Source organism: Schistocerca gregaria, chromosome 1 (assembly GCF_023897955.1).
Source record: "Schistocerca gregaria isolate iqSchGreg1 chromosome 1, iqSchGreg1.2, whole genome shotgun sequence".
Taxonomy (NCBI): Eukaryota; Metazoa; Arthropoda; class Insecta; order Orthoptera; family Acrididae; genus Schistocerca; species Schistocerca gregaria.
Genome location: NC_064920.1, coordinates 466,847,348 through 466,872,236, shown reverse-complemented (window position 1 = coordinate 466,872,236; position 24,889 = coordinate 466,847,348). Strand labels below are relative to the sequence as shown.

General features: G+C 51.4%; 11 non-coding genes and 14 pseudogenes across 11 annotated transcripts; all 25 read left to right on the top strand.

Annotated features, from left to right (window-relative positions):
- Positions 1 to 422: 422 nt before the first annotated feature.
- Positions 423 to 537, top strand: LOC126285856 (U2 spliceosomal RNA; annotated as a pseudogene).
- Positions 538 to 1,551: 1,014 nt separating this feature from the next.
- LOC126285339 (U2 spliceosomal RNA) lies at positions 1,552 to 1,741 on the top strand. Its single transcript, XR_007551624.1, has one exon. It is a non-coding gene; the product is annotated as a U2 spliceosomal RNA (small nuclear RNA).
- Positions 1,742 to 2,487: 746 nt separating this feature from the next.
- LOC126285657 (U2 spliceosomal RNA) lies at positions 2,488 to 2,602 on the top strand (annotated as a pseudogene).
- A 599-nt stretch (positions 2,603 to 3,201) lies between these two features.
- On the top strand, positions 3,202 to 3,395 carry LOC126285402 (U2 spliceosomal RNA). Its single transcript, XR_007551641.1, has one exon. It is a non-coding gene; the product is annotated as a U2 spliceosomal RNA (small nuclear RNA).
- Positions 3,396 to 4,127: 732 nt separating this feature from the next.
- LOC126285845 (U2 spliceosomal RNA) lies at positions 4,128 to 4,242 on the top strand (annotated as a pseudogene).
- Positions 4,243 to 5,256: 1,014 nt separating this feature from the next.
- Positions 5,257 to 5,446, top strand: LOC126285333 (U2 spliceosomal RNA). The gene has a single exon (XR_007551621.1). It is a non-coding gene; the product is annotated as a U2 spliceosomal RNA (small nuclear RNA).
- Positions 5,447 to 6,192: 746 nt separating this feature from the next.
- On the top strand, positions 6,193 to 6,307 carry LOC126285646 (U2 spliceosomal RNA; annotated as a pseudogene).
- A 599-nt stretch (positions 6,308 to 6,906) lies between these two features.
- Positions 6,907 to 7,100, top strand: LOC126285396 (U2 spliceosomal RNA). The gene has a single exon (XR_007551639.1). It is a non-coding gene; the product is annotated as a U2 spliceosomal RNA (small nuclear RNA).
- A 732-nt stretch (positions 7,101 to 7,832) lies between these two features.
- Positions 7,833 to 7,947, top strand: LOC126285834 (U2 spliceosomal RNA; annotated as a pseudogene).
- Positions 7,948 to 8,946: 999 nt separating this feature from the next.
- Positions 8,947 to 9,135, top strand: LOC126285275 (U2 spliceosomal RNA). Its single transcript, XR_007551610.1, has one exon. It is a non-coding gene; the product is annotated as a U2 spliceosomal RNA (small nuclear RNA).
- A 730-nt stretch (positions 9,136 to 9,865) lies between these two features.
- Positions 9,866 to 9,980, top strand: LOC126285823 (U2 spliceosomal RNA; annotated as a pseudogene).
- Positions 9,981 to 10,979: 999 nt separating this feature from the next.
- On the top strand, positions 10,980 to 11,168 carry LOC126285267 (U2 spliceosomal RNA). Its single transcript, XR_007551609.1, has one exon. It is a non-coding gene; the product is annotated as a U2 spliceosomal RNA (small nuclear RNA).
- A 730-nt stretch (positions 11,169 to 11,898) lies between these two features.
- On the top strand, positions 11,899 to 12,013 carry LOC126285812 (U2 spliceosomal RNA; annotated as a pseudogene).
- A 994-nt stretch (positions 12,014 to 13,007) lies between these two features.
- Positions 13,008 to 13,198, top strand: LOC126285329 (U2 spliceosomal RNA). The gene has a single exon (XR_007551619.1). It is a non-coding gene; the product is annotated as a U2 spliceosomal RNA (small nuclear RNA).
- Positions 13,199 to 13,928: 730 nt separating this feature from the next.
- Positions 13,929 to 14,043, top strand: LOC126285801 (U2 spliceosomal RNA; annotated as a pseudogene).
- Positions 14,044 to 15,027: 984 nt separating this feature from the next.
- Positions 15,028 to 15,217, top strand: LOC126285347 (U2 spliceosomal RNA). Its single transcript, XR_007551625.1, has one exon. It is a non-coding gene; the product is annotated as a U2 spliceosomal RNA (small nuclear RNA).
- A 734-nt stretch (positions 15,218 to 15,951) lies between these two features.
- LOC126285790 (U2 spliceosomal RNA) lies at positions 15,952 to 16,066 on the top strand (annotated as a pseudogene).
- A 984-nt stretch (positions 16,067 to 17,050) lies between these two features.
- Positions 17,051 to 17,239, top strand: LOC126285238 (U2 spliceosomal RNA). The gene has a single exon (XR_007551605.1). It is a non-coding gene; the product is annotated as a U2 spliceosomal RNA (small nuclear RNA).
- A 731-nt stretch (positions 17,240 to 17,970) lies between these two features.
- LOC126285779 (U2 spliceosomal RNA) lies at positions 17,971 to 18,085 on the top strand (annotated as a pseudogene).
- A 984-nt stretch (positions 18,086 to 19,069) lies between these two features.
- On the top strand, positions 19,070 to 19,259 carry LOC126285327 (U2 spliceosomal RNA). The gene has a single exon (XR_007551618.1). It is a non-coding gene; the product is annotated as a U2 spliceosomal RNA (small nuclear RNA).
- A 733-nt stretch (positions 19,260 to 19,992) lies between these two features.
- On the top strand, positions 19,993 to 20,107 carry LOC126285768 (U2 spliceosomal RNA; annotated as a pseudogene).
- Positions 20,108 to 21,091: 984 nt separating this feature from the next.
- Positions 21,092 to 21,279, top strand: LOC126285317 (U2 spliceosomal RNA). Its single transcript, XR_007551616.1, has one exon. It is a non-coding gene; the product is annotated as a U2 spliceosomal RNA (small nuclear RNA).
- A 729-nt stretch (positions 21,280 to 22,008) lies between these two features.
- LOC126285757 (U2 spliceosomal RNA) lies at positions 22,009 to 22,123 on the top strand (annotated as a pseudogene).
- Positions 22,124 to 23,111: 988 nt separating this feature from the next.
- LOC126292642 (U2 spliceosomal RNA) lies at positions 23,112 to 23,286 on the top strand (annotated as a pseudogene).
- A 731-nt stretch (positions 23,287 to 24,017) lies between these two features.
- LOC126285746 (U2 spliceosomal RNA) lies at positions 24,018 to 24,132 on the top strand (annotated as a pseudogene).
- The last annotated feature ends 757 nt before the right edge of the window (positions 24,133 to 24,889 follow it).

Below are 24,889 nucleotides of genomic sequence, written 5' to 3'. Positions count from 1 at the left end.
CTCGCGAACGTCGTCGTCGTCGCCGCCGCCGCACGCACGCAGAATACGTGTGTACACACGCACACACACATATGCAGTCTGCGGTGAACGGTGTAAGCACTCGGCTAGGTGTAGCTTGCGCCGGCCTCGCGCTGGTGTAGCTCGCGCCGTCCTGGCGCTGCTGTGGGGCGGCCTCACGGCTTCTCCACTGCCATGGCTGCTAGCGGCGTTCAAATGGGAGTCGCTCTTTACTGGTAGACATGGACGGTAAAACTAGGCTGTTGACGAGTGCTCTCTTCAGTTGTCCTTCCTCCCGGCACTTGCTTTTGCGACGTTTTCCACGGTCGCCTGTTGCGATATCAGCCCGCACCACCATGTTTCACTCCCACATGTGGAGCGCACACGCTGCAAGCATTTAGGCCCTTCCACTGCGGTTTTTCCTTATCGCTTCTCGGCCTTTTGGCTAAGATCAAAGTGTAGTATCTGTTCTTATCAGCTTAATGCTGGTAAGGTCGGATACGAAACGCACTGATATGCGATGTATTTTCTTTAGTCATTGCTCTCCCGGCACCCGACTATGACGAAGTTGCGGCGTGCACGGTCTGGATCGTGGTTGGCCTTGCTGTGAGGGCAGCAAGCGCCTTCGTAACTGCCAGACCTGCGCTGCGCTGCGCTGCGCTGCGCTGCGCTGCGCTGCGCTGCCAAGATCTCCTATTATCTATAGATAATTCTTAGTTACGACGCCGGCCCAGTGCCAGCTAGTGAGGCACGACTCTCTGTAGATGGTGGCAGATGACGTCGACCACGAAACTGGTACTGTGGCCCGGAATATTCCTGAAGCAACCTTCCTAGAAGTTCCTTCCCGCTTCCAAAAATTCTCTCAATGACTAAAAAAAATCTGTTCTTATCAGCTTACTGCTGGTAAGGTCGGATACGAAACGCACTGATATGCGATGTATTTTCTTTAGTCATTGCTCTCCCGGCACCCGACTATGACGAAGTTGCAGCGTGCACGGTCCGGATCGTGGTTGGCCTTGCTGTGAGGGCAGCAAGCGCCTTCGTAACTGCCAGACCTGCGCTGCATGTGATACTTCTTCCCTCTATTTTCTCCCGATTTTGACTAAGGGTGGCGAGATGCTCAGGCCCCATCTGAACCATCCGCAGAGGCAGATGTAGCCGTCCCATCTGATCCTCCTGCCGTGGCAGATGCAGACCGGTCTCGTGTGTGTCCAGTTTATACTGTCGACACCGGCGGCAGAGTTGGTAGCGACGTATGTGCCTTCCGCTCTGTTCGTCTTCCAATTTTTCCCCCGGCCAGCTTCGTCTGGGTCTCCGCCCGGGGTTGATACAGACTTATGACCTTCTCATCTTGGCCGGAGTGCGCCACTGCACTCCGGGTAAACCCAAGATCTCCTATTATCTATAGATAATTCTTAGTTACGACGCCGGCCCAGTACCAGCTAGTGAGGTACGGCTCTCTGTAGATGGTGGCAGATGACGTCGACCACGAAACTGGTACTCTGGCCCGGAATATTCCTGAAGCAACCTTCCTAGAAGTTCCTTCCCGCTTCCAAAAATTCTCTCAATGACTAAAAAAAAAAAAAAAAATCTGTTCTTATCAGCTTAATATCTGATACGTCCTGCATCGCAGGACCAGAATATTAAACTCATTTTTGGCTCATGACGGAGTGCTAGGGGCTTGCTCCACCTCTGTCGCGGGTTGGCCCGGCATTGCAGTACCGCCGGGATCGGCCCACCTAAAATTAATTAAAACACAGCTTGAAATGAGATAATATTCTGCAGAGATCAGATATTCTGCTGGTAGCAAAACTTGTCGGAGTTGTCGATGTGCCCAGTAGTTAGCTCCTTACACACTGCGATTTCTTTTAATTTAACATTATCTTATTTTTTTTTTTTTTTTTTTTTGTTTTTAGCTGGACCGCTCTTGCAGCCACATTACACTAGGCTGGTAATTTATGGGGGCACACAACAGCGCCGTCGGATGCTCCTTTGGCGTCTCTTATGGCCCGGCCACAGATAATTTCAATTAAATTTTTTGGAGTTATAACCTTAGCTCCTCGCGAACGTCGTCGTCGTCGCCGCCGCCGCCGCCGCCGCACGCACGCAGAATACGTGTGTACACACGTACACACACATATGCAGTCTGCGGTGAACGGTGTAAGCACTCGGCTAGGTGTAGCTTGCGCCGGCCTCGCGCTGGTGTAGCTCGCGCCGTCCTGGCGCTGCTGTGGGGCGGCCTCACGGCTTCTCCACTGCCATGGCTGCTAGCGGCGTTCAAATGGGAGTCGCTCTTTACTGGTAGACATGGACGGTAAAACTAGGCTGTTGACGAGTGCTCTCTTCAGTTGTCCTTCCTCCCGGCACTTGCTTTTGCGACGTTTTCCACGGTCGCCTGTTGCGATATCAGCCCGCACCACCATGTTTCACTCCCACATGTGGAGCGCACACGCTGCAAGCATTTAGGCCCTTCCACTGCGGTTTTTCCTTATCGCTTCTCGGCCTTTTGGCTAAGATCAAAGTGTAGTATCTGTTCTTATCAGCTTAATGCTGGTAAGGTCGGATACGAAACGCACTGATATGCGATGTATTTTCTTTAGTCATTGCTCTCCCGGCACCCGACTATGACGAAGTTGCAGCGTGCACGGTCCGGATCGTGGTTGGCCTTGCTGTGAGGGCAGCAAGCGCCTTCGTAACTGCCAGACCTGCGCTGCATGTGATACTTCTTCCCTCTATTTTCTCCCGATTTTGACTAAGGGTGGCGAGATGCTCAGGCCCCATCTGAACCATCCGCAGAGGCAGATGTAGCCGTCCCATCTGATCCTCCTGCCGTGGCAGATGCAGACCGGTCTCGTGTGTGTCCAGTTTATACTGTCGACACCGGCGGCAGAGTTGGTAGCGACGTATGTGCCTTCCGCTCTGTTCGTCTTCCAATTTTTCCCCCGGCCAGCTTCGTCTGGGTCTCCGCCCGGGGTTGATACAGACTTATGACCTTCTCATCTTGGCCGGAGTGCGCCACTGCACTCCGGGTAAATCCAAGATCTCCTATTATCTATAGATAATTCTTAGTTACGACGCCGGCCCAGTACCAGCTAGTGAGGTACGGCTCTCTGTAGATGGTGGCAGATGACGTCGACCACGAAACTGGTACTCTGGCCCGGAATATTCCTGAAGCAACCTTCCTAGAAGTTCCTTCCCGCTTCCAAAAATTCTCTCAATGACTAAAAAAAAAAAAAAAAAAAAATCTGTTCTTATCAGCTTAATATCTGATACGTCCTGCATCGCAGGACCAGAATATTAAACTCATTTTTGGCTCATGACGGAGTGATAGGGGCTTGCTCCACCTCTGTCGTGGGTTGGCCCGGCATTGCAGTACCGCCGGGATCGGCCCACCTAAAATTAATTAAAACACAGCTTGAAATGAGATAATATTCTGCAGAGATCAGATATTCTGCTGGTAGCAAAACTTGTCGGAGTTGTCGATGTGCCCAGTAGTTAGCTCCTTACACACTGCGATTTCTTTTAATTTAACATTATCTTATTTTTTTTTTTTTTTTGTTTTTAGCCGGACCGCTCTTGCAGCCACATTACACTAGGCTGGTAATTTATGGGGGCACACAACAGCGCCGTCGGATGCTCCTTTGGCGTCTCTTATGGCCCGGCCACAGATAATTTCAATTAAATTTTTTGGAGTTATAACCTTAGCTCCTCGCGAACGTCGTCGTCGTCGCCGCCGCCGCACGCACGCAGAATACGTGTGTACACACGCACACACACATATGCAGTCTGCGGTGAACGGTGTAAGCACTCGGCTAGGTGTAGCTTGCGCCGGCCTCGCGCTGGTGTAGCTCGCGCCGTCCTGGCGCTGCTGTGGGGCGGCCTCACGGCTTCTCCACTGCCATGGCTGCTAGCGGCGTTCAAATGGGAGTCGCTCTTTACTGGTAGACATGGACGGTAAAACTAGGCTGTTGACGAGTGCTCTCTTCAGTTGTCCTTCCTCCCGGCACTTGCTTTTGCGACGTTTTCCACGGTCGCCTGTTGCGATATCAGCCCGCACCACCATGTTTCACTCCCACATGTGGAGCGCACACGCTGCAAGCATTTAGGCCCTTCCACTGCGGTTTTTCCTTATCGCTTCTCGGCCTTTTGGCTAAGATCAAAGTGTAGTATCTGTTCTTATCAGCTTAATGCTGGTAAGGTCGGATACGAAACGCACTGATATGCGATGTATTTTCTTTAGTCATTGCTCTCCCGGCACCCGACTATGACGAAGTTGCGGCGTGCACGGTCTGGATCGTGGTTGGCCTTGCTGTGAGGGCAGCAAGCGCCTTCGTAACTGCCAGACCTGCGCTGCGCTGCGCTGCGCTGCGCTGCGCTGCGCTGCGCTGCCAAGATCTCCTATTATCTATAGATAATTCTTAGTTACGACGCCGGCCCAGTGCCAGCTAGTGAGGCACGACTCTCTGTAGATGGTGGCAGATGACGTCGACCACGAAACTGGTACTGTGGCCCGGAATATTCCTGAAGCAACCTTCCTAGAAGTTCCTTCCCGCTTCCAAAAATTCTCTCAATGACTAAAAAAAATCTGTTCTTATCAGCTTACTGCTGGTAAGGTCGGATACGAAACGCACTGATATGCGATGTATTTTCTTTAGTCATTGCTCTCCCGGCACCCGACTATGACGAAGTTGCAGCGTGCACGGTCCGGATCGTGGTTGGCCTTGCTGTGAGGGCAGCAAGCGCCTTCGTAACTGCCAGACCTGCGCTGCATGTGATACTTCTTCCCTCTATTTTCTCCCGATTTTGACTAAGGGTGGCGAGATGCTCAGGCCCCATCTGAACCATCCGCAGAGGCAGATGTAGCCGTCCCATCTGATCCTCCTGCCGTGGCAGATGCAGACCGGTCTCGTGTGTGTCCAGTTTATACTGTCGACACCGGCGGCAGAGTTGGTAGCGACGTATGTGCCTTCCGCTCTGTTCGTCTTCCAATTTTTCCCCCGGCCAGCTTCGTCTGGGTCTCCGCCCGGGGTTGATACAGACTTATGACCTTCTCATCTTGGCCGGAGTGCGCCACTGCACTCCGGGTAAACCCAAGATCTCCTATTATCTATAGATAATTCTTAGTTACGACGCCGGCCCAGTACCAGCTAGTGAGGTACGGCTCTCTGTAGATGGTGGCAGATGACGTCGACCACGAAACTGGTACTCTGGCCCGGAATATTCCTGAAGCAACCTTCCTAGAAGTTCCTTCCCGCTTCCAAAAATTCTCTCAATGACTAAAAAAAAAAAAAAAAATCTGTTCTTATCAGCTTAATATCTGATACGTCCTGCATCGCAGGACCAGAATATTAAACTCATTTTTGGCTCATGACGGAGTGCTAGGGGCTTGCTCCACCTCTGTCGCGGGTTGGCCCGGCATTGCAGTACCGCCGGGATCGGCCCACCTAAAATTAATTAAAACACAGCTTGAAATGAGATAATATTCTGCAGAGATCAGATATTCTGCTGGTAGCAAAACTTGTCGGAGTTGTCGATGTGCCCAGTAGTTAGCTCCTTACACACTGCGATTTCTTTTAATTTAACATTATCTTATTTTTTTTTTTTTTTTTTTTTGTTTTTAGCTGGACCGCTCTTGCAGCCACATTACACTAGGCTGGTAATTTATGGGGGCACACAACAGCGCCGTCGGATGCTCCTTTGGCGTCTCTTATGGCCCGGCCACAGATAATTTCAATTAAATTTTTTGGAGTTATAACCTTAGCTCCTCGCGAACGTCGTCGTCGTCGCCGCCGCCGCCGCCGCCGCACGCACGCAGAATACGTGTGTACACACGTACACACACATATGCAGTCTGCGGTGAACGGTGTAAGCACTCGGCTAGGTGTAGCTTGCGCCGGCCTCGCGCTGGTGTAGCTCGCGCCGTCCTGGCGCTGCTGTGGGGCGGCCTCACGGCTTCTCCACTGCCATGGCTGCTAGCGGCGTTCAAATGGGAGTCGCTCTTTACTGGTAGACATGGACGGTAAAACTAGGCTGTTGACGAGTGCTCTCTTCAGTTGTCCTTCCTCCCGGCACTTGCTTTTGCGACGTTTTCCACGGTCGCCTGTTGCGATATCAGCCCGCACCACCATGTTTCACTCCCACATGTGGAGCGCACACGCTGCAAGCATTTAGGCCCTTCCACTGCGGTTTTTCCTTATCGCTTCTCGGCCTTTTGGCTAAGATCAAAGTGTAGTATCTGTTCTTATCAGCTTAATGCTGGTAAGGTCGGATACGAAACGCACTGATATGCGATGTATTTTCTTTAGTCATTGCTCTCCCGGCACCCGACTATGACGAAGTTGCAGCGTGCACGGTCCGGATCGTGGTTGGCCTTGCTGTGAGGGCAGCAAGCGCCTTCGTAACTGCCAGACCTGCGCTGCATGTGATACTTCTTCCCTCTATTTTCTCCCGATTTTGACTAAGGGTGGCGAGATGCTCAGGCCCCATCTGAACCATCCGCAGAGGCAGATGTAGCCGTCCCATCTGATCCTCCTGCCGTGGCAGATGCAGACCGGTCTCGTGTGTGTCCAGTTTATACTGTCGACACCGGCGGCAGAGTTGGTAGCGACGTATGTGCCTTCCGCTCTGTTCGTCTTCCAATTTTTCCCCCGGCCAGCTTCGTCTGGGTCTCCGCCCGGGGTTGATACAGACTTATGACCTTCTCATCTTGGCCGGAGTGCGCCACTGCACTCCGGGTAAATCCAAGATCTCCTATTATCTATAGATAATTCTTAGTTACGACGCCGGCCCAGTACCAGCTAGTGAGGTACGGCTCTCTGTAGATGGTGGCAGATGACGTCGACCACGAAACTGGTACTCTGGCCCGGAATATTCCTGAAGCAACCTTCCTAGAAGTTCCTTCCCGCTTCCAAAAATTCTCTCAATGACTAAAAAAAAAAAAAAAAAAAAATCTGTTCTTATCAGCTTAATATCTGATACGTCCTGCATCGCAGGACCAGAATATTAAACTCATTTTTGGCTCATGACGGAGTGATAGGGGCTTGCTCCACCTCTGTCGTGGGTTGGCCCGGCATTGCAGTACCGCCGGGATCGGCCCACCTAAAATTAATTAAAACACAGCTTGAAATGAGATAATATTCTGCAGAGATCAGATATTCTGCTGGTAGCAAAACTTGTCGGAGTTGTCGATGTGCCCAGTAGTTAGCTCCTTACACACTGCGATTTCTTTTAATTTAACATTATCTTATTTTTTTTTTTTTTTTGTTTTTAGCCGGACCGCTCTTGCAGCCACATTACACTAGGCTGGTAATTTATGGGGGCACACAACAGCGCCGTCGGATGCTCCTTTGGCGTCTCTTATGGCCCGGCCACAGATAATTTCAATTAAATTTTTTGGAGTTATAACCTTAGCTCCTCGCGAACGTCGTCGTCGTCGCCGCCGCCGCACGCACGCAGAATACGTGTGTACACACGCACACACACATATGCAGTCTGCGGTGAACGGTGTAAGCACTCGGCTAGGTGTAGCTTGCGCCGGCCTCGCGCTGGTGTAGCTCGCGCCGTCCTGGCGCTGCTGTGGGGCGGCCTCACGGCTTCTCCACTGCCATGGCTGCTAGCGGCGTTCAAATGGGAGTCGCTCTTTACTGGTAGACATGGACGGTAAAACTAGGCTGTTGACGAGTGCTCTCTTCAGTTGTCCTTCCTCCCGGCACTTGCTTTTGCGACGTTTTCCACGGTCGCCTGTTGCGATATCAGCCCGCACCACCATGTTTCACTCCCACATGTGGAGCGCACACGCTGCAAGCATTTAGGCCCTTCCACTGCGGTTTTTCCTTATCGCTTCTCGGCCTTTTGGCTAAGATCAAAGTGTAGTATCTGTTCTTATCAGCTTAATGCTGGTAAGGTCGGATACGAAACGCACTGATATGCGATGTATTTTCTTTAGTCATTGCTCTCCCGGCACCCGACTATGACGAAGTTGCGGCGTGCACGGTCTGGATCGTGGTTGGCCTTGCTGTGAGGGCAGCAAGCGCCTTCGTAACTGCCAGACCTGCGCTGCGCTGCGCTGCGCTGCGCTGCCAAGATCTCCTATTATCTATAGATAATTCTTAGTTACGACGCCGGCCCAGTGCCAGCTAGTGAGGCACGACTCTCTGTAGATGGTGGCAGATGACGTCGACCACGAAACTGGTACTGTGGCCCGGAATATTCCTGAAGCAACCTTCCTAGAAGTTCCTTCCCGCTTCCAAAAATTCTCTCAATGACTAAAAAAAATCTGTTCTTATCAGCTTAATGCTGGTAAGGTCGGATACGAAACGCACTGATATGCGATGTATTTTCTTTAGTCATTGCTCTCCTGGCACCCGACTATGACGAAGTTGCAGCGTGCACGGTCCGGATCGTGGTTGGCCTTGCTGTGAGGGCAGCAAGCGCCTTCGTAACTGCCAGACCTGCGCTGCATGTGATACTTCTTCCCTCTATTTTCTCCCGATTTTGACTAAGGGTGGCGAGATGCTCAGGCCCCATCTGAACCATCCGCAGAGGCAGATGTAGCCGTCCCATCTGATCCTCCTGCCGTGGCAGATGCAGACCGGTCTCGTGTGTGTCCAGTTTATACTGTCGACACCGGCGGCAGAGTTGGTAGCGACGTATGTGCCTTCCGCTCTGTTCGTCTTCCAATTTTTCCCCCGGCCAGCTTCGTCTGGGTCTCCGCCCGGGGTTGATACAGACTTATGACCTTCTCATCTTGGCCGGAGTGCGCCACTGCACTCCGGGTAAACCCAAGATCTCCTATTATCTATAGATAATTCTTAGTTACGACGCCGGCCCAGTACCAGCTAGTGAGGTACGGCTCTCTGTAGATGGTGGCAGATGACGTCGACCACGAAACTGGTACTCTGGCCCGGAATATTCCTGAAGCAACCTTCCTAGAAGTTCCTTCCCGCTTCCAAAAATTCTCTCAATGACTAAAAAAAAAAAAAAAATCTGTTCTTATCAGCTTAATATCTGATACGTCCTGCATCGCAGGACCAGAATATTAAACTCATTTTTGGCTCATGACGGAGTGATAGGGGCTTGCTCCACCTCTGTCGCGGGTTGGCCCGGCATTGCAGTACCGCCGGGATCGGCCCACCTAAAATTAATTAAAACACAGCTTGAAATGAGATAATATTCTGCAGAGATCAGATATTCTGCTGGTAGCAAAACTTGTCGGAGTTGTCGATGTGCCCAGTAGTTAGCTCCTTACACACAGCGATTTCTTTTAATTTAACATTATCTTATTTTTTTTTTTTTTGTTTTTAGCCGGACCGCTCTTGCAGCCACATTACACTAGGCTGGTAATTTATGGGGGCACACAACAGCGCCGTCGGATGCTCCTTTGGCGTCTCTTATGGCCCGGCCACAGATAATTTCAATTAAATTTTTTGGAGTTATAACCTTAGCTCCTCGCGAACGTCGTCGTCGTCGCCGCCGCCGCACGCACGCAGAATACGTGTGTACACACGCACACACACATATGCAGTCTGCGGTGAACGGTGTAAGCACTCGGCTAGGTGTAGCTTGCGCCGGCCTCGCGCTGGTGTAGCTCGCGCCGTCCTGGCGCTGCTGTGGGGCGGCCTCACGGCTTCTCCACTGCCATGGCTGCTAGCGGCGTTCAAATGGGAGTCGCTCTTTACTGGTAGACATGGACGGTAAAACTAGGCTGTTGACGAGTGCTCTCTTCAGTTGTCCTTCCTCCCGGCACTTGCTTTTGCGACGTTTTCCACGGTCGCCTGTTGCGATATCAGCCCGCACCACCATGTTTCACTCCCACATGTGGAGCGCACACGCTGCAAGCATTTAGGCCCTTCCACTGCGGTTTTTCCTTATCGCTTCTCGGCCTTTTGGCTAAGATCAAAGTGTAGTATCTGTTCTTATCAGCTTAATGCTGGTAAGGTCGGATACGAAACGCACTGATATGCGATGTATTTTCTTTAGTCATTGCTCTCCCGGCACCCGACTATGACGAAGTTGCGGCGTGCACGGTCTGGATCGTGGTTGGCCTTGCTGTGAGGGCAGCAAGCGCCTTCGTAACTGCCAGACCTGCGCTGCGCTGCGCTGCGCTGCGCTGCCAAGATCTCCTATTATCTATAGATAATTCTTAGTTACGACGCCGGCCCAGTGCCAGCTAGTGAGGCACGACTCTCTGTAGATGGTGGCAGATGACGTCGACCACGAAACTGGTACTGTGGCCCGGAATATTCCTGAAGCAACCTTCCTAGAAGTTCCTTCCCGCTTCCAAAAATTCTCTCAATGACTAAAAAAAATCTGTTCTTATCAGCTTAATGCTGGTAAGGTCGGATACGAAACGCACTGATATGCGATGTATTTTCTTTAGTCATTGCTCTCCTGGCACCCGACTATGACGAAGTTGCAGCGTGCACGGTCCGGATCGTGGTTGGCCTTGCTGTGAGGGCAGCAAGCGCCTTCGTAACTGCCAGACCTGCGCTGCATGTGATACTTCTTCCCTCTATTTTCTCCCGATTTTGACTAAGGGTGGCGAGATGCTCAGGCCCCATCTGAACCATCCGCAGAGGCAGATGTAGCCGTCCCATCTGATCCTCCTGCCGTGGCAGATGCAGACCGGTCTCGTGTGTGTCCAGTTTATACTGTCGACACCGGCGGCAGAGTTGGTAGCGACGTATGTGCCTTCCGCTCTGTTCGTCTTCCAATTTTTCCCCCGGCCAGCTTCGTCTGGGTCTCCGCCCGGGGTTGATACAGACTTATGACCTTCTCATCTTGGCCGGAGTGCGCCACTGCACTCCGGGTAAACCCAAGATCTCCTATTATCTATAGATAATTCTTAGTTACGACGCCGGCCCAGTACCAGCTAGTGAGGTACGGCTCTCTGTAGATGGTGGCAGATGACGTCGACCACGAAACTGGTACTCTGGCCCGGAATATTCCTGAAGCAACCTTCCTAGAAGTTCCTTCCCGCTTCCAAAAATTCTCTCAATGACTAAAAAAAAAAAAAAAATCTGTTCTTATCAGCTTAATATCTGATACGTCCTGCATCGCAGGACCAGAATATTAAACTCATTTTTGGCTCATGACGGAGTGATAGGGGCTTGCTCCACCTCTGTCGCGGGTTGGCCCGGCATTGCAGTACCGCCGGGATCGGCCCACCTAAAATTAATTAAAACACAGCTTGAAATGAGATAATATTCTGCAGAGATCAGATATTCTGCTGGTAGCAAAACTTGTCGGAGTTGTCGATGTGCCCAGTAGTTAGCTCCTTACACACAGCGATTTCTTTTAATTTAACATTATCTTATTTTTTTTTTTTTTGTTTTTAGCCGGACCGCTCTTGCAGCCACATTACACTAGGCTGGTAATTTATGGGGGCACACAACAGCGCCGTCGGATGCTCCTTTGGCGTCTCTTATGGCCCGGCCACAGATAATTTCAATTAAATTTTTTGGAGTTATAACCTTAGCTCCTCGCGAACGTCGTCGTCGTCGCCGCCGCCGCACGCACACAGAATACGTGTGTACACACGCACACACACATATGCAGTCTGCGGTGAACGGTGTAAGCACTCGGCTAGGTGTAGCTTGCGCCGGCCTCGCGCTGGTGTAGCTCGCGCCGTCCTGGCGCTGCTGTGGGGCGGCCTCACGGCTTCTCCACTGCCATGGCTGCTAGCGGCGTTCAAATGGGAGTCGCTCTTTACTGGTAGACATGGACGGTAAAACTAGGCTGTTGACGAGTGCTCTCTTCAGTTGTCCTTCCTCCCGGCACTTGCTTTTGCGACGTTTTCCACGGTCGCCTGTTGCGATATCAGCCCGCACCACCATGTTTCACTCCCACATGTGGAGCGCACACGCTGCAAGCATTTAGGCCCTTCCACTGCGGTTTTTCCTTATCGCTTCTCGGCCTTTTGGCTAAGATCAAAGTGTAGTATCTGTTCTTATCAGCTTAATGCTGGTAAGGTCGGATACGAAACGCACTGATATGCGATGTATTTTCTTTAGTCATTGCTCTCCCGGCACCCGACTATGACGAAGTTGCGGCGTGCACGGTCTGGATCGTGGTTGGCCTTGCTGTGAGGGCAGCAAGCGCCTTCGTAACTGCCAGACCTGCGCTGCGCTGCGCTGCGCTGCCAAGATCTCCTATTATCTATAGATAATTCTTTGTTACGACGCCGGCCCAGTGCCAGCTAGTGAGGCACGACTCTCTGTAGATGGTGGCAGATGACGTCGACCACGAAACTGGTACTGTGGCCCGGAATATTCTTGAAGCAACCTTCCTAGAAGTTCCTTCCCGCTTCCAAAAATTCTCTCAATGACTAAAAAAAATCTGTTCTTATCAGCTTAATGCTGGTAAGGTCGGATACGAAACGCACTGATATGCGATATATTTTCTTTAGTCATTGCTCTCCCGGCACCCGACTATGACGAAGTTGCAGCGTGCACGGTCCGGATCGTGGTTGGCCTTGCTGTGAGGGCAGCAAGCGCCTTCGTAACTGCCAGACCTGCGCTGCATGTGATACTTCTTCCCTCTATTTTCTCCCGATTTTGACTAAGGGTGGCGAGATGCTCAGGCCCCATCTGAACCATCCGCAGAGGCAGATGTAGCCGTCCCATCTGATCCTCCTGCCGTGGCAGATGCAGACCGGTCTCGTGTGTGTCCAGTTTATACTGTCGACACCGGCGGCAGAGTTGGTAGCGACGTATGTGCCTTCCGCTCTGTTCGTCTTCCAATTTTTCCCCCGGCCAGCTTCGTCTGGGTCTCCGCCCGGGGTTGATACAGACTTATGACCTTCTCATCTTGGCCGGAGTGCGCCACTGCACTCCGGGTAAACCCAAGATCTCCTATTATCTATAGATAATTCTTAGTTACGACGCCGGCCCAGTACCAGCTAGTGAGGTACGGCTCTCTGTAGATGGTGGCAGATGACGTCGACCACGAAACTGGTACTCTGGCCCGGAATATTCCTGAAGCAACCTTCCTAGAAGTTCCTTCCCGCTTCCAAAAATTCTCTCAATGACTAAAAAAAAAAAAAAAAAATCTGTTCTTATCAGCTTAATATCTGATACGTCCTGCATCGCAGGACCAGAATATTAAACTCATTTTTGGCTCTTGACGGAGTGATAGGGGCTTGCTCCACCTCTGTCGCGGGTTGGCCCGGCATTGCAGTACCGCCGGGATCGGCCCACCTAAAATTAATTAAAACACAGCTTGAAATGAGATAATATTCTGCAGAGATCAGATATTCTGCTGGTAGCAAAACTTGTCGGAGTTGTCGATGTGCCCAGTAGTTAGCTCCTTACACACAGCGATTTCTTTTAATTTAACATTATCTTATTTTTTTTTTTTTTGTTTTTAGCCGGACCGCTCTTGCAGCCACATTACACTAGGCTGGTAATTTATGGGGGCACACAACAGCGCCGTCGGATGCTCCTTTGGCGTCTCTTATGGCCCGGCCACAGATAATTTCAATTAAATTTTTTGGAGTTATAACCTTAGCTCCTCGCGAACGTCGTCGTCGTCGCCGCCGCCGCACGCACGCAGAATACGTGTGTACACACGCACACACACATATGCAGTCTGCGGTGAACGGTGTAAGCACTCGGCTAGGTGTAGCTTGCGCCGGCCTCGCGCCGGTGTAGCTCGCGCCGTCCTGGCGCTGCTGTGGGGCGGCCTCACGGCTTCTCCACTGCCGTGGCTGCTAGCGGCGTTCAAATGGGAGTCGCTCTTTACTGTTAGACATGGACGGTAAAACTAGGCTGTTGACGAGTGCTCTCTTCAGTTGTCCTTCTTCCCGGCACTTGCTTTTGCGACGTTTTCCACGGTCGCCTGTTGCGATATCAGCCCGCACCACCATGTTTCACTCCCACATGTGGAGCGCACACGCTGCAAGCATTTAGGCCCTTCCACTGCGGTTTTTCCTTATCGCTTCTCGGCCTTTTGGCTAAGATCAAAGTGTAGTATCTGTTCTTATCAGCTTAATGCTGGTAAGGTCGGATACGAAACGCACTGATATGCGATGTATTTTCTTTAGTCATTGCTCTCCCGGCACCCGACTATGACGAAGTTGCGGCGTGCACGGTCTGGATCGTGGTTGGCCTTGCTGTGAGGGCAGCAAGCGCCTTCGTAACTGCCAGACCTGCGCTGCGCTGCCAAGATCTCCTATTATCTATAGATAATTCTTAGTTACGACGCCGGCCCAGTGCCAGCTAGTGAGGCACGACTCTCTGTAGATGGTGGCAGATGACGTCGACCACGAAACTGGTACTGTGGCCCGGAATATTCTTGAAGCAACCTTCCTAGAAGTTCCTTCCCGCTTCCAAAAATTCTCTCAATGACTAAAAAAAATCTGTTCTTATCAGCTTAATGCTGGTAAGGTCGGATACGAAACGCACTGATATGCGATATATTTTCTTTAGTCATTGCTCTCCCGGCACCCGACTATGACGAAGTTGCAGCGTGCACGGTCCGGATCGTGGTTGGCCTTGCTGTGAGGGCAGCAAGCGCCTTCGTAACTGCCAGACCTGCGCTGCATGTGATACTTCTTCCCTCTATTTTCTCCCGATTTTGACTAAGGGTGGCGAGATGCTCAGGCCCCATCTGAACCATCCGCAGAGGCAGATGTAGCCGTCCCATCTGATCCTCCTGCCGTGGCAGATGCAGACCGGTCTCGTGTGTGTCCAGTTTATACTGTCGACACCGGCGGCAGAGTTGGTAGCGACGTATGTGCCTTCCGCTCTGTTCGTCTTCCAATTTTTCCCCCGGCCAGCTTCGTCTGGGTCTCCGCCCGGGGTTGATACAGACTTATGACCTTCTCATCTTGGCCGGAGTGCGCCACTGCACTCCGGGTAAACCCAAGATCTCCTATTATCTATAGATAATTCTTAGTTACGACGCCGGCCCAGTACCAGCTAGTGAGGTACGGCTCTCTGTAGATGGTGGCAGATGACGTCGACCACGAAACTGGTACTCTGGCCCGGAATATTCCTGAAGCAACCTTCCTAGAAGTTCCTTCCCGCTTCCAAAAATTCTCTCAATGACTAAAAAAAAAAAAAAAAATCTGTTCTTATCAGCTTAATATCTGATACGTCCTGCATCGCAGGACCAGAATATTAAACTCATTTTTGGCTCTTGACGGAGTGATAGGGGCTTGCTCCACCTCTGTCGTGGGTTGGCCCGGCATTGCAGTACCGCCGGGATCGGCCCACCTAAAATTAATTAAAACACAGCTTGAAATGAGATAATATTCTGCAGAGATCAGATATTCTGCTGGTAGCAAAACTTGTCGGAGTTGTCGATGTGCCCAGTAGTTAGCTCCTTACACACAGCGATTTCTTTTAATTTAACATTATCTTATTTTTTTTTTTTGTTTTTAGCCGGACCGCTCTTGCAGCCACATTACACTAGGCTGGTAATTTATGGGGGCACACAACAGCGCCGTCGGATGCTCCTTTGGCGTCTCTTATGGCCCGGCCACAGATAATTTCAATTAAATTTTTTGGAGTTATAACCTTAGCTCCTCGCGAACGTCGTCGTCGTCGTCGTCGCCGCCGCCGCACGCACGCAGAATACGTGTGTACACACGCACACACACATATGCAGTCTGCGGTGAACGGTGTAAGCACTCGGCTAGGTGTAGCTTGCGCCGGCCTCGCGCCGGTGTAGCTCGCGCCGTCCTGGCGCTGCTGTGGGGCGGCCTCACGGCTTCTCCACTGCCGTGGCTGCTAGCGGCGTTCAAATGGGAGTCGCTCTTTACTGTTAGACATGGACGGTAAAACTAGGCTGTTGACGAGTGCTCTCTTCAGTTGTCCTTCTTCCCGGCACTTGCTTTTGCGACGTTTTCCACGGTCGCCTGTTGCGATATCAGCCCGCACCACCATGTTTCACTCCCACATGTGGAGCGCACACGCTGCAAGCATTTAGGCCCTTCCACTGCGGTTTTTCCTTATCGCTTCTCGGCCTTTTGGCTAAGATCAAAGTGTAGTATCTGTTCTTATCAGCTTAATGCTGGTAAGGTCGGATACGAAACGCACTGATATGCGATGTATTTTCTTTAGTCATTGCTCTCCCGGCACCCGACTATGACGAAGTTGCGGCGTGCACGGTCTGGATCGTGGTTGGCCTTGCTGTGAGGGCAGCAAGCGCCTTCGTAACTGCCAGACCTGCGCTGCGCTGCCAAGATCTCCTATTATCTATAGATAATTCTTAGTTACGACGCCGGCCCAGTGCCAGCTAGTGAGGCACGACTCTCTGTAGATGGTGGCAGATGACGTCGACCACGAAACTGGTACTGTGGCCCGGAATATTCCTGAAGCAACCTTCCTAGAAGTTCCTTCCCGCTTCCAAAAATTCTCTCAATGACTAAAAAAAATCTGTTCTTATCAGCTTAATGCTGGTAAGGTCGGATACGAAACGCACTGATATGCGATGTATTTTCTTTAGTCATTGCTCTCCCGGCACCCGACTATGACGAAGTTGCAGCGTGCACGGTCCGGATCGTGGTTGGCCTTGCTGTGAGGGCAGCAAGCGCCTTCGTAACTGCCAGACCTGCGCTGCATGTGATACTTCTTCCCTCTATTTTCTCCCGATTTTGACTAAGGGTGGCGAGATGCTCAGGCCCCATCTGAACCATCCGCAGAGGCAGATGTAGCCGTCCCATCTGATCCTCCTGCCGTGGCAGATGCAGACCGGTCTCGTGTGTGTCCAGTTTATACTGTCGACACCGGCGGCAGAGTTGGTAGCGACGTATGTGCCTTCCGCTCTGTTCGTCTTCCAATTTTTCCCCCGGCCAGCTTCGTCTGGGTCTCCGCCCGGGGTTGATACAGACTTATGACCTTCTCATCTTGGCCGGAGTGCGCCACTGCACTCCGGGTAAACCCAAGATCTCCTATTATCTATAGATAATTCTTAGTTACGACGCCGGCCCAGTACCAGCTAGTGAGGTACGGCTCTCTGTAGATGGTGGCAGATGACGTCGACCACGAAACTGGTACTCTGGCCCGGAATATTCCTGAAGCAACCTTCCTAGAAGTTCCTTCCCGCTTCCAAAAATTCTCTCAATGACTAAAAAAAAAAAAAAAATCTGTTCTTATCAGCTTAATATCTGATACGTCCTGCATCGCAGGACCAGAATATTAAACTCATTTTTGGCTCTTGACGGAGTGATAGGGGCTTGCTCCACCTCTGTCGCGGGTTGGCCCGGCATTGCAGTACCGCCGGGATCGGCCCACCTAAAATTAATTAAAACACAGCTTGAAATGAGATAATATTCTGCAGAGATCAGATATTCTGCTGGTAGCAAAACTTGTCGGAGTTGTCGATGTGCCCAGTAGTTAGCTCCTTACACACAGCGATTTCTTTTAATTTAACATTATCTTATTTTTTTTTTTTGTTTTTAGCCGGACCGCTCTTGCAGCCACATTACACTAGGCTGGTAATTTATGGGGGCACACAACAGCGCCGTCGGATGCTCCTTTGGCGTCTCTTATGGCCCGGCCACAGATAATTTCAATTAAATTTTTTGGAGTTATAACCTTAGCTCCTCGCGAACGTCGTCGTCGTCGCCGCCGCCGCCGCACGCACGCAGAATACGTGTGTACACACGCACACACACATATGCAGTCTGCGGTGAACGGTGTAAGCACTCGGCTAGGTGTAGCTTGCGCCGGCCTCGCGCCGGTGTAGCTCGCGCCGTCCTGGCGCTGCTGTGGGACGGCCTCACGGCTTCTCCACTGCCGTGGCTGCTAGCGGCGTTCAAATGGGAGTCGCTCTTTACTGTTAGACATGGACGGTAAAACTAGGCTGTTGACGAGTGCTCTCTTCAGTTGTCCTTCTTCCCGGCACTTGCTTTTGCGACGTTTTCCACGGTCGCCTGTTGCGATATCAGCCCGCACCACCATGTTTCACTCCCACATGTGGAGCGCACACGCTGCAAGCATTTAGGCCCTTCCACTGCGGTTTTTCCTTATCGCTTCTCGGCCTTTTGGCTAAGATCAAAGTGTAGTATCTGTTCTTATCAGCTTAATGCTGGTAAGGTCGGATACGAAACGCACTGATATGCGATGTATTTTCTTTAGTCATTGCTCTCCCGGCACCCGACTATGACGAAGTTGCGGCGTGCACGGTCTGGATCGTGGTTGGCCTTGCTGTGAGGGCAGCAAGCGCCTTCGTAACTGCCAGACCTGCGCTGCGCTGCCAAGATCTCCTATTATCTATAGATAATTCTTAGTTACGACGCCGGCCCAGTGCCAGCTAGTGAGGCACGACTCTCTGTAGATGGTGGCAGATGACGTCGACCACGAAACTGGTACTGTGGCCCGGAATATTCTTGAAGCAACCTTCCTAGAAGTTCCTTCCCGCTTCCAAAAATTCTCTCAATGACTAAAAAAAATCTGTTCTTATCAGCTTAATGCTGGTAAGGTCGGATACGAAACGCACTGATATGCGATATATTTTCTTTAGTCATTGCTCTCCCGGCACCCGACTATGACGAAGTTGCAGCGTGCACGGTCCGGATCGTGGTTGGCCTTGCTGTGAGGGCAGCAAGCGCCTTCGTAACTGCCAGACCTGCGCTGCATGTGATACTTCTTCCCTCTATTTTCTCCCGATTTTGACTAAGGGTGGCGAGATGCTCAGGCCCCATCTGAACCATCCGCAGAGGCAGATGTAGCCGTCCCATCTGATCCTCCTGCCGTGGCAGATGCAGACCGGTCTCGTGTGTGTCCAGTTTATACTGTCGACACCGGCGGCAGAGTTGGTAGCGACGTATGTGCCTTCCGCTCTGTTCGTCTTCCAATTTTTCCCCCGGCCAGCTTCGTCTGGGTCTCCGCCCGGGGTTGATACAGACTTATGACCTTCTCATCTTGGCCGGAGTGCGCCACTGCACTCCGGGTAAACCCAAGATCTCCTATTATCTATAGATAATTCTTAGTTACGACGCCGGCCCAGTACCAGCTAGTGAGGTACGGCTCTCTGTAGATGGTGGCAGATGACGTCGACCACGAAACTGGTACTCTGGCCCGGAATATTCCTGAAGCAACCTTCCTAGAAGTTCCTTCCCGCTTCCAAAAATTCTCTCAATGACTAAAAAAAAAAAAAAAAATCTGTTCTTATCAGCTTAATATCTGATACGTCCTGCATCGCAGGACCAGAATATTAAACTCATTTTTGGCTCTTGACGGAGTGATAGGGGCTTGCTCCACCTCTGTCGCGGGTTGGCCCGGCATTGCAGTACCGCCGGGATCGGCCCACCTAAAATTAATTAAAACACAGCTTGAAATGAGATAATATTCTGCAGAGATCAGATATTCTGCTGGTACCAAAACTTGTCGGAGTTGTCGATGTGCCCAGTAGTTAGCTCCTTACACACAGCGATTTCTTTTAATTTAACATTATCTTATTTTTTTTTTTTTTGTTTTTAGCCGGACCGCTCTTGCAGCCACATTACACTAGGCTGGTAATTTATGGGGGCACACAACAGCGCCGTCGGATGCTCCTTTGGCGTCTCTTATGGCCCGGCCACAGATAATTTCAATTAAATTTTTTGGAGTTATAACCTTAGCTCCTCGCGAACGTCGTCGTCGTCGCCGCCGCCGCCGCACGCACGCAGAATACGTGTGTACACACGCACACACACATATGCAGTCTGCGGTGAACGGTGTAAGCACTCGGCTAGGTGTAGCTTGCGCCGGCCTCGCGCCGGTGTAGCTCGCGCCGTCCTGGCGCTGCTGTGGGGCGGCCTCACGGCTTCTCCACTGCCGTGGCTGCTAGCGGCGTTCAAATGGGAGTCGCTCTTTACTGTTAGACATGGACGGTAAAACTAGGCTGTTGACGAGTGCTCTCTTCAGTTGTCCTTCCTCCCGGCACTTGCTTTTGCGACGTTTTCCACGGTCGCCTGTTGCGATATCAGCCCGCACCACCATGTTTCACTCCCACATGTGGAGCGCACACGCTGCAAGCATTTAGGCCCTTCCACTGCGGTTTTTCCTTATCGCTTCTCGGCCTTTTGGCTAAGATCAAAGTGTAGTATCTGTTCTTATCAGCTTAATGCTGGTAAGGTCGGATACGAAACGCACTGATATGCGATGTATTTTCTTTAGTCATTGCTCTCCCGGCACCCGACTATGACGAAGTTGCGGCGTGCACGGTCTGGATCGTGGTTGGCCTTGCTGTGAGGGCAGCAAGCGCCTTCGTAACTGCCAGACCTGCGCTGCGCTGCCAAGATCTCCTATTATCTATAGATAATTCTTAGTTACGACGCCGGCCCAGTGCCAGCTAGTGAGGCACGACTCTCTGTAGATGGTGGCAGATGACGTCGACCACGAAACTGGTACTGTGGCCCGGAATATTCCTGAAGCAACCTTCCTAGAAGTTCCTTCCCGCTTCCAAAAATTCTCTCAATGACTAAAAAAAATCTGTTCTTATCAGCTTAATGCTGGTAAGGTCGGATACGAAACGCACTGATATGCGATGTATTTTCTTTAGTCATTGCTCTCCCGGCACCCGACTATGACGAAGTTGCAGCGTGCACGGTCCGGATCGTGGTTGGCCTTGCTGTGAGGGCAGCAAGCGCCTTCGTAACTGCCAGACCTGCGCTGCATGTGATACTTTTTCCCTCTATTTTCTCCCGATTTTGACTAAGGGTGGCGAGATGCTCAGGCCCCATCTGAACCATCCGCAGAGGCAGATGTAGCCGTCCCATCTGATCCTCCTGCCGTGGCAGATGCAGACCGGTCTCGTGTGTGTCCAGTTTATACTGTCGACACCGGCGGCAGAGTTGGTAGCGACGTATGTGCCTTCCGCTCTGTTCGTCTTCCAATTTTTCCCCCGGCCAGCTTCGTCTGGGTCTCCGCCCGGGGTTGATACAGACTTATGACCTTCTCATCTTGGCCGGAGTGCGCCACTGCACTCCGGGTAAACCCAAGATCTCCTATTATCTATAGATAATTCTTAGTTACGACGCCGGCCCAGTACCAGCTAGTGAGGTACGGCTCTCTGTAGATGGTGGCAGATGACGTCGACCACGAAACTGGTACTCTGGCCCGGAATATTCCTGAAGCAACCTTCCTAGAAGTTCCTTCCCGCTTCCAAAAATTCTCTCAATGACTAAAAAAAAAAAAAAATCTGTTCTTATCAGCTTAATATCTGATACGTCCTGCATCGCAGGACCAGAATATTAAACTCATTTTTGGCTCATGACGGAGTGATAGGGGCTTGCTCCACCTCTGTCGCGGGTTGGCCCGGCATTGCAGTACCGCCGGGATCGGCCCACCTAAAATTAATTAAAACACAGCTTGAAATGAGATAATATTCTGCAGAGATCAGATATTCTGCTGGTAGCAAAACTTGTCGGAGTTGTCGATGTGCCCAGTAGTTAGCTCCTTACACACTGCGATTTCTTTTAATTTAACATTATCTTATTTTTTTTTTTTTGTTTTTAGCCGGACCGCTCTTGCAGCCACATTACACTAGGCTGGTAATTTATGGGGGCACACAACAGCGCCGTCGGATGCTCCTTTGGCGTCTCTTATGGCCCGGCCACAGATAATTTCAATTAAATTTTTTGGAGTTATAACCTTAGCTCCTCGCGAACGTCGTCGTCGTCGCCGCCGCCGCACGCACGCAGAATACGTGTGTACACACGCACACACACATATGCAGTCTGCGGTGAACGGTGTAAGCACTCGGCTAGGTGTAGCTTGCGCCGGCCTCGCGCCGGTGTAGCTCGCGCCGTCCTGGCGCTGCTGTGGGGCGGCCTCACGGCTTCTCCACTGCCGTGGCTGCTAGCGGCGTTCAAATGGGAGTCGCTCTTTACTGTTAGACATGGACGGTAAAACTAGGCTGTTCACGAGTGCTCTCTTCAGTTGTCCTTCTTCCCGGCACTTGCTTTTGCGACGTTTTCCACGGTCGCCTGTTGCGATATCAGCCCGCACCACCATGTTTCACTCCCACATGTGGAGCGCACACGCTGCAAGCATTTAGGCCCTTCCACTGCGGTTTTTCCTTATCGCTTCTCGGCCTTTTGGCTAAGATCAAAGTGTAGTATCTGTTCTTATCAGCTTAATGCTGGTAAGGTCGGATACGAAACGCACTGATATGCGATGTATTTTCTTTAGTCATTGCTCTCCCGGCACCCGACTATGACGAAGTTGCGGCGTGCACGGTCTGGATCGTGGTTGGCCTTGCTGTGAGGGCAGCAAGCGCCTTCGTAACTGCCAGACCTGCGCTGCGCTGCCAAGATCTCCTATTATCTATAGATAATTCTTAGTTACGACGCCGGCCCAGTGCCAGCTAGTGAGGCACGACTCTCTGTAGATGGTGGCAGATGACGTCGACCACGAAACTGGTACTGTGGCCCGGAATATTCCTGAAGCAACCTTCCTAGAAGTTCCTTCCCGCTTCCAAAAATTCTCTCAATGACTAAAAAAAATCTGTTCTTATCAGCTTAATGCTGGTAAGGTCGGATACGAAACGCACTGATATGCGATGTATTTTCTTTAGTCATTGCTCTCCCGGCACCCGACTATGACGAAGTTGCAGCGTGCACGGTCCGGATCGTGGTTGGCCTTGCTGTGAGGGCAGCAAGCGCCTTCGTAACTGCCAGACCTGCGCTGCATGTGATACTTCTTCCCTCTATTTTCTCCCGATTTTGACTAAGGGTGGCGAGATGCTCAGGCCCCATCTGAACCATCCGCAGAGGCAGATGTAGCCGTCCCATCTGATCCTCCTGCCGTGGCAGATGCAGACTGGTCTCGTGTGTGTCCAGTTTATACTGTCGACACCGGCGGCAGAGTTGGTAGCGACGTATGTGCCTTCCGCTCTGTTCGTCTTCCAATTTTTCCCCCGGCCAGCTTCGTCTGGGTCTCCGCCCGGGGTTGATACAGACTTATGACCTTCTCATCTTGGCCGGAGTGCGCCACTGCACTCCGGGTAAACCCAAGATCTCCTATTATCTATAGATAATTCTTAGTTACGACGCCGGCCCAGTACCAGCTAGTGAGGTACGGCTCTCTGTAGATGGTGGCAGATGACGTCGACCACGAAACTGGTACTCTGGCCCGGAATATTCCTGAAGCAACCTTCCTAGAAGTTCCTTCCCGCTTCCAAAAATTCTCTCAATGACTAAAAAATCTGTTCTTATCAGCTTAATATCTGATACGTCCTGCATCGCAGGACCAGAATATTAAACTCATTTTTGGCTCATGACGGAGTGATAGGGGCTTGCTCCACCTCTGTCGCGGGTTGGCCCGGCATTGCAGTACCGCCGGGATCGGCCCACCTAAAATTAATTAAAACACAGCTTGAAATGAGATAATATTCTGCAGAGATCAGATATTCTGCTGGTAGCAAAACTTGTCGGAGTTGTCGATGTGCCCAGTAGTTAGCTCCTTACACACTGCGATTTCTTTTAATTTAACATTATCTTATTTTTTTTTTTTTTTGTTTTTAGCCGGACCGCTCTTGCAGCCACATTACACTAGGCTGGTAATTTATGGGGGCACACAACAGCGCCGTCGGATGCTCCTTTGGCGTCTCTTATGGCCCGGCCACAGATAATTTCAATTAAATTTTTTGGAGTTATAACCTTAGCTCCTCGCGAACGTCGTCGTCGTCGCCGCCGCCGCACGCACGCAGAATACGTGTGTACACACGCACACACACATATGCAGTCTGCGGTGAACGGTGTAAGCACTCGGCTAGGTGTAGCTTGCGCCGGCCTCGCGCCGGTGTAGCTCGCGCCGTCCTGGCGCTGCTGTGGGGCGGCCTCACGGCTTCTCCACTGCCGTGGCTGCTAGCGGCGTTCAAATGGGAGTCGCTCTTTACTGTTAGACATGGACGGTAAAACTAGGCTGTTCACGAGTGCTCTCTTCAGTTGTCCTTCTTCCCGGCACTTGCTTTTGCGACGTTTTCCACGGTCGCCTGTTGCGATATCAGCCCGCACCACCATGTTTCACTCCCACATGTGGAGCGCACACGCTGCAAGCATTTAGGCCCTTCCACTGCGGTTTTTCCTTATCGCTTCTCGGCCTTTTGGCTAAGATCAAAGTGTAGTATCTGTTCTTATCAGCTTAATGCTGGTAAGGTCGGATACGAAACGCACTGATATGCGATGTATTTTCTTTAGTCATTGCTCTCCCGGCACCCGACTATGACGAAGTTGCGGCGTGCACGGTCTGGATCGTGGTTGGCCTTGCTGTGAGGGCAGCAAGCGCCTTCGTAACTGCCAGACCTGCGCTGCGCTGCCAAGATCTCCTATTATCTATAGATAATTCTTAGTTACGACGCCGGCCCAGTGCCAGCTAGTGAGGCACGACTCTCTGTAGATGGTGGCAGATGACGTCGACCACGAAACTGGTACTGTGGCCCGGAATATTCCTGAAGCAACCTTCCTAGAAGTTCCTTCCCGCTTCCAAAAATTCTCTCAATGACTAAAAAAAATCTGTTCTTATCAGCTTAATGCTGGTAAGGTCGGATACGAAACGCACTGATATGCGATGTATTTTCTTTAGTCATTGCTCTCCCGGCACCCGACTATGACGAAGTTGCAGCGTGCACGGTCCGGATCGTGGTTGGCCTTGCTGTGAGGGCAGCAAGCGCCTTCGTAACTGCCAGACCTGCGCTGCATGTGATACTTCTTCCCTCTATTTTCTCCCGATTTTGACTAAGGGTGGCGAGATGCTCAGGCCCCATCTGAACCATCCGCAGAGGCAGATGTAGCCGTCCCATCTGATCCTCCTGCCGTGGCAGATGCAGACTGGTCTCGTGTGTGTCCAGTTTATACTGTCGACACCGGCGGCAGAGTTGGTAGCGACGTATGTGCCTTCCGCTCTGTTCGTCTTCCAATTTTTCCCCCGGCCAGCTTCGTCTGGGTCTCCGCCCGGGGTTG